Below are 13547 nucleotides of genomic sequence, written 5' to 3'. Positions count from 1 at the left end.
TGCTTCCTGATGAGGAACAGCCCGTTAGCCTTGATATAGTAGAGAATAACGTTCTCTACTATGTTGGGGGATATCTCGTACGGCAATTTTTGTTGCACAGGCCTCCACACTGTGTGTGCAACACCCTTTTGAAGAATGCCGACCGCCAGCTTTGTGCATCACACCAGTATTTTGCTATGTTTAAGGCAAGCAACATCTCCTCAGATTTATTTGGCAATGTAACAATGCCTTCTGACGATTGCTTTCAGGATATTAAGGCCATGGAAGCTTGCTTTTTGGAATATATCGGTGTTGTGGCGCACCTGCCTAATGTGAGTGGAGTTTTGGCAGGCATTTTGCACAGTTGTATGGGAAGGCAAAAATTCTGCTTTGAAGAATGCAAGAAAGCCTTTGTGCACCTCTTTGCAAGGATTCGCTTCTTGTGGCATATTCGCTTCGTGAACATCTCCTTGGCTAAACAACGCACCACAAAATCTGCTGAAGCACAAAAAATGCGGAAGTTTTTGTAACTTTTAGGATTCTGTTTGCATATTTGAGGTCTTGAAAAACTGAGCGCTCAGAAAACACGGACGACAAAAAGACACACATATGCGCAAAAGTAGGCGCTACTTCCACATTTTTGAGCCACCGCTACTTCTATAGCTGAGGTCACCATTTTCTGCCTCTGAAGCGGATATGTGTATGTACTTCGCAGATATCTGAAGCAGATATCTGAAGTGGATATCTGCTTGTATTTTGTTTTTTTTTTCATTAAGCAATATAGGTATGTTACGCTGAAAAAAGCATACACCCTTCGTGTTATTTTATGAGAACACTCTATAGTGGCTTCAGTATTTTGTAAATTTTTGCTTAAGTTTTTATAAAGAAACCTGATGCAGAATAGAAAATGTAGCAATGTCTAACTCCGGTACCTTATAGTTTTTGTATCATTTCCTCTTGCATCCTATGTGTGCGGTGTGCCCTATTATCTTGTCCCACTCATGGGATGATTTTATATCGGGATACGTGCTGTGAACTTGTGTATAGTTATTTCTGTTTTTCTTTTGTCTTTGTATATACGTATGTGCGGCAGTTTGCACTGGATTGATACTAGGTTATTAGCATGCTGGCATGTGCGGTCCACTTTTGTATGCGACCAAAAACGTAAAACATTCAAGTTGTATTTGTACTGCATAAACCGTACGTTTAGGCAATAAAACATTCAAACAAACTCTGCTCTTTATTCTTGTCTAATTTATGTGTACACGTAAACAAAAACAACGTCTTACTTAGAATAAGTAGTGCACAAATAGGTGGATGGGCAGACCATCAATCAGAACGCAATGATGGCCGTTTTCATCATGTGGCGGGTTGCGCAACAGGAAGGTCACGTGCTTGTCATCTGAATACCTTCCACTCGCTCAATTGGGCTTGCTGGTGCATCCCAATTGAATTTGGCGCTAAATACCCCCCCCCTCGCCACTTGTATCCTCAGTAATCAAGATGGCGTCCCCCAGTGCATGTATGCAATGCGCCGCCATGTTTTCGTACCGCCCCCAAACACCAGGCGTTCGTCCGGCGCTGCAAGCGAATATCGCGTTCCATGGAGGGTATAGGAAGTTTCACTCCCCTGGTCTCGGCACCTATGAAAGACCGGCGCCTCTAGCGTCGGGTGGCTTCCTCGTTCACGTTCTGTACTTGTGTTCTAAATATAAGCGCTTCGTTTCCTTCCGACTGCCTTTTGACTTGCCACTGCCTGGATATTACTGCAGCTGGCCATGATGACTGTCAGTGCGTTTGTTTTGCTGGTGCCTGTGTGGCATGTGTGTGTGAGAGCAGACGAAACTCAGCATGGTGCGTGTCATAGCTTTGTGTGCTCACGTGACCAAGCCACCTATGCATCGACGTCACTGCCCACTTCGCCACCGCAAAATCAAGAATGGCGCTCATAAATAGAGCAATATTAAATTATTTAGCAAAAATACACAAATCTCGGCGCGTGTATTGTTCTTCTTGGAGATGAAGGAAACGCTTACAGCAAAGAACACGCATGCCACAAATTTGGTGGCACCACCCCTTTAATGTCAAAGCCTTTGCTGGCTCAATCTCGAGGCATCCGGTCATACCATGGAGTGTTGGCAATTGTGATCTCTCCCTCGCACTTTCTCAGCAATCACGTGATGGTACAGCGGTGTGTGCGCTAACCATTCTTCGTCACTCACGGGCATTCGCCAAGCATATACTGAAATTTACAAAGTGCCATCCAACTTTTTCAATACTTTATCTTTATACAGATTAGCTGCTTTCATTGTAATTTACGGGCAGACCTCCTTACACACTAAACGAAAATGACCTGAGATAACCTCAAAAACTGGGTAAACCATTTGTCCTCTAGCGAACTACATTTCCTGGGTTTTTTTTTACCACCTACTATCGAGGGAAAAATTTACTCTCGTGCTAACTGAGTTTTTGAACGTAGGGAGAGTAGTAATTATTTACTCCAGTGAGGTTTTGAGCGAGTATAGAGAGAGTAAATGTTTACTGCCTTCACAAGGTTTTTGAGGTGAATTCTGGGAGTTATTTCCAGTGGTAAAAAATAAACATTCACGGGTGCATTCACCCAAAGTTGACAAATTTATTAAATAGCAGAAATGATTGAACCTATTAAACGCAGAATAGGTGACACATAGATTCACATCCAGACAAACACGCACACACAACAAATGCAGAATAATACACCACTCGAACAGACTGCACGCGTTGCTCGACTAGACTTCGACAATTCGGTATATATAGGCCCGACTTTTTGACCGGCCGTGTAGTACCGGTAGGAGAGCTCTTTTTTTGCATCGATTAACAACGGTTGAAGGTACAAGCGTGAACTTAAAGTGGGCTGCACGGCACAAAATGTCACATTGACCTTTTATTATAGATATACGCGATCTCACTTTTTTGAGTATCCAATAATTACTTGGCACACCGGGCTCATGGCCCCACGCGTGTTAGCACTGCTGATGCACAAGTCCATAAAATATACCTAAGTACGCACAAACCATGGTAGCTCAATGATTTTCATTGAGCGACGGGGCACAAACACAGTAACAGCACGTATTCATCACAACGGGCGTAGAAGAGCGGTCTACGCCTGCATACAAGCTGCTTACCTACAGCGTGCTAGGCCTTATCGAGGAGCGCGGCTATTCGATAAAACACAGGTGGCAATCACAGAACACATATCCTGTGCGAATTTCGTCGTCATTTCAGACACAAATGAACACGTGACCACTATCTTACGGGCACGCGGCGGTGGTTGCATACTTCCAACGAAACATCACCGTTCGGGTTTTCTTCGTGCTCACCGGCAGCCGCTTGTTGGTTCCGTCTGCCTCTTATCGGCTTCGTGCTACATGTTTGAGAACAGTTGGTGCATGAGGCGGGCAATTCGGGCAGCACTTTACTTATGCAGACATCACCTACTGTGGACCAAAATATATCCGTTGCTTCTTTCACCTGCCCCGGCGACACACTCCCACTGGTTACTGGCCGCCGCAGCTCGGTGCCGACGACAGAGTGAAGCATTTTGCTTATTGCTTCTTCAGTAGGCAAGTACGGACGGTGACACCAGATTGATTTTGCTGCCACTGGCAGATCTTCGTGATTCGGCTCGGAAGCGAGATATCCGCGACGTGCAGGTTCGGAGGCGCTCGGAAGCGCACGGTCACTCGATGATGTAGAAAACACGTGGCATCTATCAGCCCAACCAGACACACAGATACCGAGCTTCTTGGACCGTCTGTCTCCAAGGCCACCACCGAGCAAAAGCCAACAATTGGCTAAAATATGCAGGACAACTTTCCACAGCAGGTTTTCTTTCTTTTTTTTCATTTTTGAGAGCCCCCCCCCCCGTCTCTTTTTTTTTCGTTCACAGAATGCTGTTCTCGTTTGTTGTGCGTATGCTGCCCCCAGTTCCAGTAAAAGTGCGTTGACTCGAGGTCAGTCCTAAGGCACGGCGATGCCAAAAAAAAAACAAAAATCATCTGTGGTCCTCGCGTACCTCACGATTCACTGAGAGCGTCACAATGGGGGTATGGGCCAAAACCGCCGGAGCAGCTGCACCTTGCAGTCACGTGGTGATAAACCCTGAAACGCAGGTTAAAAATCACGTGATAGAAAACTCCCTACGTGGTAAAATTACATTTTGACATCCTTTTACTACTTGCCTGAGAGGTGGTCGTAAAACTATGTCACGTACCATCTTTTACTCCTGCACGAGGCAGTAATTTTAAACACGAGAGAGTTTTCAGAGGTCATAAGCCGCGAAAACCACAAACTCGGATAGTTTTTGCTTACAGTATATGGCGCGGCTTATGCGTTCCCCGTGGTAGTGCGTAAACTGTGGCACATACCCGCTCTCGGGCACATATTTGCATGTCCGCATGTTACGAAAAACGTAGCACTGTGTCGTTATCACGCTCTCGGTGTTAACAAAGCCCTGACAGCAGAAGTGTGGTACATACTCTCGTTTATTCCTTGGATTGTCAGCTTGATGGTGGTACTTGTATATGATCAATATAAAATAAAAAAGAAGCGACATGGTGGTACTTAAAGAGTTCACTAGATGGACGGATGGACGCGTGGACGGACAGGCAAACAAGCAGACGGGCAGACAGACAGAGAGACAGACAGACAGACAGACAGACGGACAGACAGACAGACAGACAGACAGACAGACAGACAGACAGACAGACAGACAGACGAACGCACGCACAGACGGACGCACGGACGAACGCACCAACCCACGTACGGACGGACGCATTGACAGAAGCTCCAACGGATAGACGGATGCTTCGCCCCACTCATCGTCATTCATTACGTGGATATGCTGTGATTTTTTTTAGTGGGTGAACTTCTGTTGCAACATCGTTTGAACACTTAGAGAGTTGAGTGGTAATTACGGTGGCTTCCCTTTGTATTTATCACAAAAACCCAAATTAATAGAGCAGTACGCGTGTAACCCATCGCTAGAGTCGATGAGTAAAGTCACCGCTAGTTTTTTTTAACAAAGTGACTGATGATGACTGTACTGCTCATCAACTGAAATTAGTCCCACACGGAATCAATAAAAGCTATACTCGTCAAACTTTCGTGTTTTGGCGTTAAGGGCCCAAACTTGTCCACCCTGGCCCATTGTCGTCTCACATTTTGCCTTATTTTAATTTTTATCTGTACTGTTATGTGATGAAGCCACAATTGAGTCAAGTTAGACGCGATAAGGAAAAAATGCGTGCCTCATCAAACTTGAAGATTGGCAGTATTTATTTCAGAAAGAGTTCACCAAATTAGGCCCAACAAAATCTACAATGTTAGAGCGTTTCTCTCTTCTCACGTTAGCAAGTGTTATGAAAACAGGGCCAACAGTTTCAACAACAACATAAAAATACAAACTTTACATGTCAAAGCGCTCACCAACAGGCCAATGGCGATTGTTGCGAAAATGCCAAAGAAACTGCTCCAGAAGTAGGACATTCGAGACAGTGTAAATGGCTCTGCAATTCTGAAGGAAGTAAGAAACCAGAATATGGAAGTTTTTTTTATTCTAGAGATGTGAAAACGCTACATATTTTTTTTATCGCTAGCATCACCAAAAAGGAAAGAATATGCCATGTTGCGGACACCACTATATCTTGAAACTTCATGCTTTATTTATGTTTGCAAATATTTATAACTAGTGGCTGTTTTTTTCACCATTGTATATCCACTACCTGTTCAAGCATTTCAGTTGGTCAAAGGAGGAGAGGGCGGCAGGTTGGCAGCTATATAGGCTATCGGAAACAAATATTTCTAGGTCATCAACAATTTCAGAGCTGTAGGGGACATATTTACGCGCAGGCGACATGTTTGGCAATAATCAAAAACAAACGCAGTAATGCCGTGGGTTCCTAAAGGAACAAAACCAAATAGAAATTTTATGTATCTCCATGAAGCGAATGATCACAAGTGGGCCAATCGGCAGGTGTTGTATTATTGAGTAACCGTACGTTACAAATCAAATCAAAATCAAAAATCTTTTATTTTCAACATTTCATACAAAGGTGAAAAAGGGAGAACTGGAGAAAAAGCCGATAGTTGTTCGGCTTGACAAAGCTCCGGTCCCCCAGGCAGACAGTAGTGAAGTTTGTTTCAAAACAATAGAAGAAAGCATGTTACAAAGTATAAAGCAATAAAGCAATAATAACATTTCAACTGACTATAAAATAAACATTGCGATGAAGGAAGAGAAATGTATAAATTAAAAACAACTATAGAGCAACTACAAAGTACAACCGAGAAACACTTTTTTTATAACATAGAAAATTACTATAACAGCAGAATGCTATCAACAACCAGTGGGATTTTTTTTCTAATTCTATGTTAATGAGCCGTTACAGGAACAGGTCCAACATTTTAGTTTTCTTTAGCGGTAACACTTCAACACTTTGTCTGTTGAAATGGTTAAGTAGGGAAGGCAATGGATGACAAAGGCGCTGTTGTCCATAATTTGTACGAGAAAAAGGAATTTGCCATGAGGCCTGGCGGCGAAATGAATATGTACTTTTGTTTTCTTGTAGATCAGCTAGGGTTAAAAATGAATCTAGCTTTCCTAGCAATGCGCTCTTGTAGCATTGTAGAGTTTTCACTTTCCAAATATCCCCCGCTTTTATTATTTTAATTTGCCGAAAAGCTCTTCCGTATGTTCGGAGAAAGAAACATTCGCGATAGCTTGAACTGCCTTCCTTTGAAGTGTTTCCATCATCTGAATATTTTGTGCGGTGGTGTTTCCCCTTATCAGTGAGCAATAAGTGAGGTGTGAGTGAAAGAGAGCATGATAAATGAGGCGCTTAATTTATAGGGCAATGTATTTCGATAGCGATTTAAAATACTAATACCTTTTCGCACTTTCGCACACACATTGTCAACATGAGCATTCCAGGACATTTGCTCGGTGAATATAACTCCGAGTGTTTTAATAGAGGACGTAATGATAATCTCATATGAACGTAATGTAGTAGAACTTCCTTGGGCACGAAAAATGACACTTTTTGTTTTGGCTTCATTAGGAATCAAGCAGTTTGCCTTTGACCAGCGTTGAATTTTGTCACAGACAGTGCTAGCTATAGGCTATATTTCTTCCAAGTCTTTTCCTGTAAAGATAATCGAGCTGTCATCTGCATAAGCGAAAACCTTACACATATCACTAATTTTTACGATGTCATTATTGTAATAAAAGAAAATATCGGGTCAAGGATGCTACCTTGAGGCACACCAGCTGTTAGAGGTTTTGTTTGTGACCTATAATCATTAATTTCAACAAATTGACGTCGACTTTTTAAATAAGATCTGATACATTCAAGTGTTATTCCTCGGAAGCCATATCGTTCTAGTTTCGTAAGCAACAGTTGGTGGTTGACTCTATCAAATGCTTTGCTAAAGTCTAAGTATTACCCTAACGTTAGAAGCTTTTTTTCAATGTTCTGAAGAAAAAGATCATTTTGTATATTCAATGCACTTTCCGTAGACCGTGTGTTTCGAAAACCGTGCTGACACTCGGTTAGCAAGCTATGTTTCTGCGAAAAATGATCAATACGGACGTTGTGTGATGACGTTTATTGAACCGGAGAAGTCGCAACGATGTCGCAACGAAAAATGGCCGTACGACAAGTCTGGCAAAAGGCGGCCCAGGTTCTCGTGCAATCAGAGCACGGGGTTTTTCCTTCTCTTTGGAAGGCGCATACACGTTAGTGCGTATGCTCCACTACAATACCCCCCGGGTTGAAGAGTAGCCATCCTGGCGACTCAGGGAGTAGGCACAATGAGGGGGTCGTAGTAGGGCTTGAGACGGTCGACGTGTACGGTCTCGCGTCCTCGACGGCGCAAATCTGGCGATTGTGTTAGGGGCTCGACGATGTAATTCACTGGTGAGGTTGCGTCAATGACACGGTATGGACCATGGTACCGGGCCAGAAGTTTAGAAGACAGGCCAGGAACGTGCGGGGGCACCCAAAGCCACACGAGGGAGCCAGTACGAAACGTAGGCGCTATGTGATGAGCGTCATCATGCCGGGTTTTTTGTAGACCTTGAGCCTCACTTGTCATAGACCGAGCCAACTGACGGCAGTCTTCAGCGTATCTGGTGACTTCCGAAAGCGGGGAGCACTCCGATACATCAGGGCGGTACGGGAGTATGGTGTCGAGTGGGTGGGATGGTTCGCGGCCGTACAACAGAAAGAACGGGGAAAAACCGGTAGTCGCTTGCGTCGCGGTGTTGTAAGCGAAGGTAACAAAAGGCAAGACAGCGTCCCAGATAGTGTGGTCGGAGGAGGTGTACATCCTCAGCATGTCGCCAAGTGTGCGGTTGAACCGTTCAGTGAGACCATTCGTCTGTGGATGGTATGCGGTAGATTTCCGGTGGATGATGTTGCATTCAGCGAGAATAGCTTGGATGACCTCCGACAGGAACACTCGACCCCTATCACTGAGTAATTCCCGTGGAGCCCCATGGCGGAGAATGAAGCTGCGGAGAATGAAGAGTGCAACTTCGTGGGCAGTCGCTGCTGGTAGAGCTGCAGTCTCAGCGTAGCGTGTCAGATGATCGACGCCGACAATAATCCACCGGTTTCCAGAGCGACTATATGGGAGGGGGCCATAGAGATCGATACCCACGCGGTCGAATGGGCGAGCCGGGCATGGGAGCGGCTGTAACATGCCAGTAAGGTGCCGCGGAGGTGTCTTGTTCTGTTGGCAAGTGGTGCAAGACTGAACGTATTTCTGCACAAAGCGATACATTCCTCGCCAGTAATATCGTTGGCGCAGCCTTTCGTAGGTTTTCAGGACACCTGCGTGGGCACTTTGAGGGTCTGCATGGAAATTCATGCAGATGTCAGAGCGCATATGAATTGGGACAGCAAGGAGCCACTTCCGACCACCAGGCATGTAGTTGCGGCGGTACAGAATGCTGTCTCGCACGGAAAAGTGGGCTGCTTGTCAGCGTAGCGCTCTCGTGGAAGGGACAGCAGACGGATCGGTAAGGTAGTCGAGTAACAATGCAAGGTATGGATCTTTACGCTGCTCCGAAAGTATGTCAGTGGTGTCTATTGGTGACAAGGTGGTAAAAAGTGGTGACAGAGAAGCCACATCTGGGGTCAAAGGCGATCGCGAAAGTGCATCGGCATCTGCATGCTTGCGACCGGAACGATATACTACACGGATGTCGTATTCTTGCAATCGAAGTGCCCAACGTCCCAGGCGTCCGGACGGGTCTTTCAATGTGGACAGCCAACATAGAGCGTGGTGGTCTGTGACCACGTGGAAAGGGCGGCCGTAAAGGTACGGGCGAAACTTCGTCAAGGCCCAGATTATGGCCAAACACTCCTTCCCTGTCACGGAGTAATTCAATTCAGCCTTCTTGAGAGCGCGACTTGCATAGGCGACTACGTATTCGGCTTGGGTGCCTTTCCGTTGTGCCAAAACTGCACCAAGACCGATGCCACTTGCATCGGTGTGAATTTCTGTGGCAGCAGCGGGGTCGTAGTGACGAAGAATGGGTGGTGAGGTCAGCAGGCGGCGCAGCTGGCGAAATGCGTCGTCACATGCAGGTGACCATGCAGATATACCTTTGCTGTTGGAGAGCAGACTTGTTAGAGGTGCGATGATGGACGCGAAGTTGGGCACAAAGCGACGAAAGTACGAGCAGAGACCGACGAAACTTCTTAGAGCTTTCAGTGATGTGGGCAACGGGAAGTCAGCGACAGCCCGAAGCTTATCGGGATCCGGAAGAACACCGTCTCTTGTGATGACATGTCCCAAGATGGTTAGTTTTCGTGCTGCGAAGTGGCACTTTTTGGAGTTAAGTTGTAGGCCCGCAGAAGTTAGACACGTCAGAATCTCGTGGAGGCGAACAAGATGTGTCGGGAAATCAGACGAAAAGACTACGATGTCGTAAAGGTAACACAAGCAAGTTTTCCACTTATGGGCACGCAAGATGGTATCGATCATGCGCTCAAATGTGGCAGGTGCGTTGCAGAGCCCAAATGGCATCACTTTGAACTCATATAGACCATCTGGCGTTACAAAGGCTGTTTTAGGGCGATCACATTCAGCCATTGGCACCTGCCAATACCCAGAACGCAGATCCAAGGATGTAAAGTACTCGGCGCCTTGTAAACAGTCAAGAGCATCGTCTATTCGTGGTAGCGGGTAGACATCTTTCTTCGTAATCTTGTTTAAGCGGCGATAGTCCACGCAAAATCGAACGGTGCCATCTTTTTTCTTGACCAGAACGACAGGTGATGACCAAGCGCTTTGAGAAGGCTGTATCACTCCACGTTTAAGCATGTCGTCTACTTGCTCCGTAATGACGCGGCGCTCTTCGGCGGAAACGCGGTAAGGACGCTGTCGCAGAGGCAAATGTGAGCCGGTGTCAATAGTATGAGTGATAGTCGTGGTGCGGCCCAAAGCAGGTTCTTGAAAGTCGAAAGAAGAGCGAAACTTGTTAAGGAGAGCAACAAGTTGGCGGCGATGCGAGAGGGGAAGGTCTGCGTCAATAGCATTGTCGAAGGCTGACAAACTTGATGGCTCAGACGCATGAGTTATTGCGGCAATGTGACATGGCGTTTCGTCGGGAAGAATATTATCATCGATATGGTCGACAGGTTGCACATATCCCAACGTTTCACCACGAAGTAAGCTGATGGGGTAGTTGCAGTGGTTGGTAACCAGCATTACGGTTAAACCAGATGCAATTGTAAGAAGGGCAAATGGGAGAACGATGCCCTTGCGTTCAGTAAAAACAGAAGATGGCGTAAACACCACCGTGGCGTCAGGTTGCGCCACACATGAAAGGCTTACAGGGACCGAAGCTTCCGGGGGCAAGGTGATGTCGTCGTCAGCGATGAGTTTGCAGAGCCGAGGAGACCGGTCGGGTGGTGGAAATTCATATGTTGGCACAAGGGACACTTCGGCACGGGAACAATCGATGATAGCTTCATGACCTGATAAGAAATCCCAACCGAGGATAAGGTCATGAGAGCAAGATGGCAGAACAAAAAACTGTACGACGTACAAAACATCTTGGATGACGACGCGCGCCGTACACAGAGCCGAGGGATGAATGCGTTGCGCGCTAGCCGTGGACAGCACCATGCCACAGAGAGATGTGGTCACTTTCTTCAGTTTTCGACAAAATTTGACGTCCATCACAGAAACGGCGGCCCCGGTATCAATTAACGCTAATGTGGCAACTCCCTCAACATCGACATCAACAACATTTTTCGGCGAAAACGGAGGCCTTGGGAATTGCGCACAAGTTGCAGTTCTTGCCTCCGGAACTGCACTGATTAGTTTCCCTCCTCAGGAGGTGGTCGACGACGCATAGGCGATGGCGACCGGCGACGAGGGGATGGGAAACGAGCAGTCGATGGGCGGCGATCCGAGTCTGAGTGCCTCTGTTCATATGCAGATGCGGTGGCCTGCTGCGGCGCGTAGGTAGGAGTTCCGAAGTATGCGTTTGCAGGTGTGGGGCGACGGCGGCAGAAGCGTGCAATGTGGCCAGCGATGCCACAGGCGAAGCAGATAGGACGATTATCTTGAGTGCGCCACTCATTAGATCGATGGAAAAAGCGAGGTGAGGGCCTGTAAACTGGAGGCGAGGCCGGAGGAGGTGGAGCTGATAAGGCGACTGGATGCGGTGGGGGCCGCGCGACCACAGCTGCGTAGCTGAGAGGTGAAGGTGGTGCAGGCGCTGGTCAGCGCGGAGCTTGCGGACCTCTGGTCGGCCGAACGCTTCAGTGACGAGTGTCTTAAAGGAAGACCAGTTGGCGATGGCGGTTTCGCGGTTCGTAAACCAAAGTTTAGCTACGTCTGCCAAGTAAAATATAACGTAGGCGAGCTTAGAGTCGTTGTCCCACTTGTTACTGGCGCTTACGCGTTCGTACAAGGAGAGCCAGTCCTCGACGTCTTGCTCGCCACTGCCGCTGAAGATTGGTGGGTCCCGTTGGCGAGTAGCGCCGGGGCAGGTAGACGGGACAGCCGGTGGTGCTGGCTGGGCTGGGATGGGCTGGTTGGCGACTGCGTCAGTCATGTTTTGCAGTGGTCTCTCGGGCAACTTGCGAGAGCGGAGCTCCAGGTCTGCTTGGGGATCTCAGCAGCCTCCACCAAATGTGATGACGTTTATTGAACCGGAGAAGTCGCAACGATGTCGCAACGAAAAATGGCCGTACGACAAGTCTGGCAAAAGGCGGCCCAGGTTCTCGTGCAATCAGAGCACGGGGTTTTTCCTTCTCTTTGGAAGGCGCATACACGTTAGTGCGTATGCTCCACTACAGTTGATAATCTTTTCGAGGTCCTTCGACAATATAGGAAGAGTAGAAACTGGTCTATAGGTGCCAATATTGTTTTTATCACTTCCTTTATGTAAAACAATTACTCGGGCTACTTGCATATGGTGAGGGAAAACTCCAGTCGACAAGGATGTGTTAAAAATAGCGTTATCGCAGGAGCGAGAAGGTCTATGGCATACTTAATTGGTCTGATTTCTAAATCGTCCATATCCCTACTGCGGCTATTTTTCAGACATGAAAATGTTGCAATCACCTCAGTGTGTACGAGACGATATCATGGGTCGAACAACGCTTTATTGCCTATAGTGACGAGTTTAGGTAGGCCAGGCGGGTGACGTCACGCTTACGTAGGAGCGACAGCTTGCGCTCGCTATCGCGGCCGTGCCAACTCGGTTATATCTTCCTTTCCTTGGGGCAATATAGGTCGCTCTGGCATGGGGTACCGACGAGGCTCGCGACGTTTCCGAGTGCTTCTCCGTGGTAGTGGCGGCTCTGGAACGGGACCCGAGCCTGGCAAGCCTGAGGAAGGTGTTGTGGTAGTGTCGGGGCATGGTAGCTCTGGAACCTCCCGGAGATGTTCCCGTGTGCGTCGCATTTCTCGGCCATCTTCTGTTTTTACCAGTACGGAGCGTGGAGCTCCCGCTGATCCCAGCACAACGACCGGGGACCACGTCCGTGTGTGCGTGTCGTACAACGAGGCCCTCTGACTCGGTGAGAGGGCGCGCAGGTCCCGAGCACCTCGATTGTAGTAGACCTTCTGCTTGTGGCGAATCTCCTGGAGACGGGAGTGCACCTTCCTGTTGGGCAATGGTGCCGGCTTCAGGTGGCAGGAGGGAACCGGAAGCAGTGTTCTCTTCTGTCGACCAATCAGCCTCTGCACAGGTGACATCAGAATAGCATCACGTGGAGTATTGCGCAACTCAAGCAGAGCTAAATGGAAGTCTGGGCTGTTATACGAACACTTCTTCAGCAGCGTTTTCGCTTCTTGAACTGCCCTTTCGGCCATGCCATTTGCGCGAGGGTGATAAGGGCTTGACGTCACGTGGGTGACTCCTAGCTCATGCAGAAACTCACGGAGCTCTTGGCTACTAAAAGGGGGCCCGTTGTCACTACAGAGCTTCACTGGTAAGCCGTGGACAGAGAAAATTTTCGCGCACCACTCCTTCAAGTGCCGGGCTGTTGTGTATCGAAACT

This window comes from Rhipicephalus microplus, chromosome 7 (genome assembly GCF_043290135.1).
Source record: "Rhipicephalus microplus isolate Deutch F79 chromosome 7, USDA_Rmic, whole genome shotgun sequence".
Classification (NCBI taxonomy): domain Eukaryota; kingdom Metazoa; phylum Arthropoda; class Arachnida; order Ixodida; family Ixodidae; genus Rhipicephalus; species Rhipicephalus microplus.
This window is presented reverse-complemented; position numbering follows the sequence as displayed.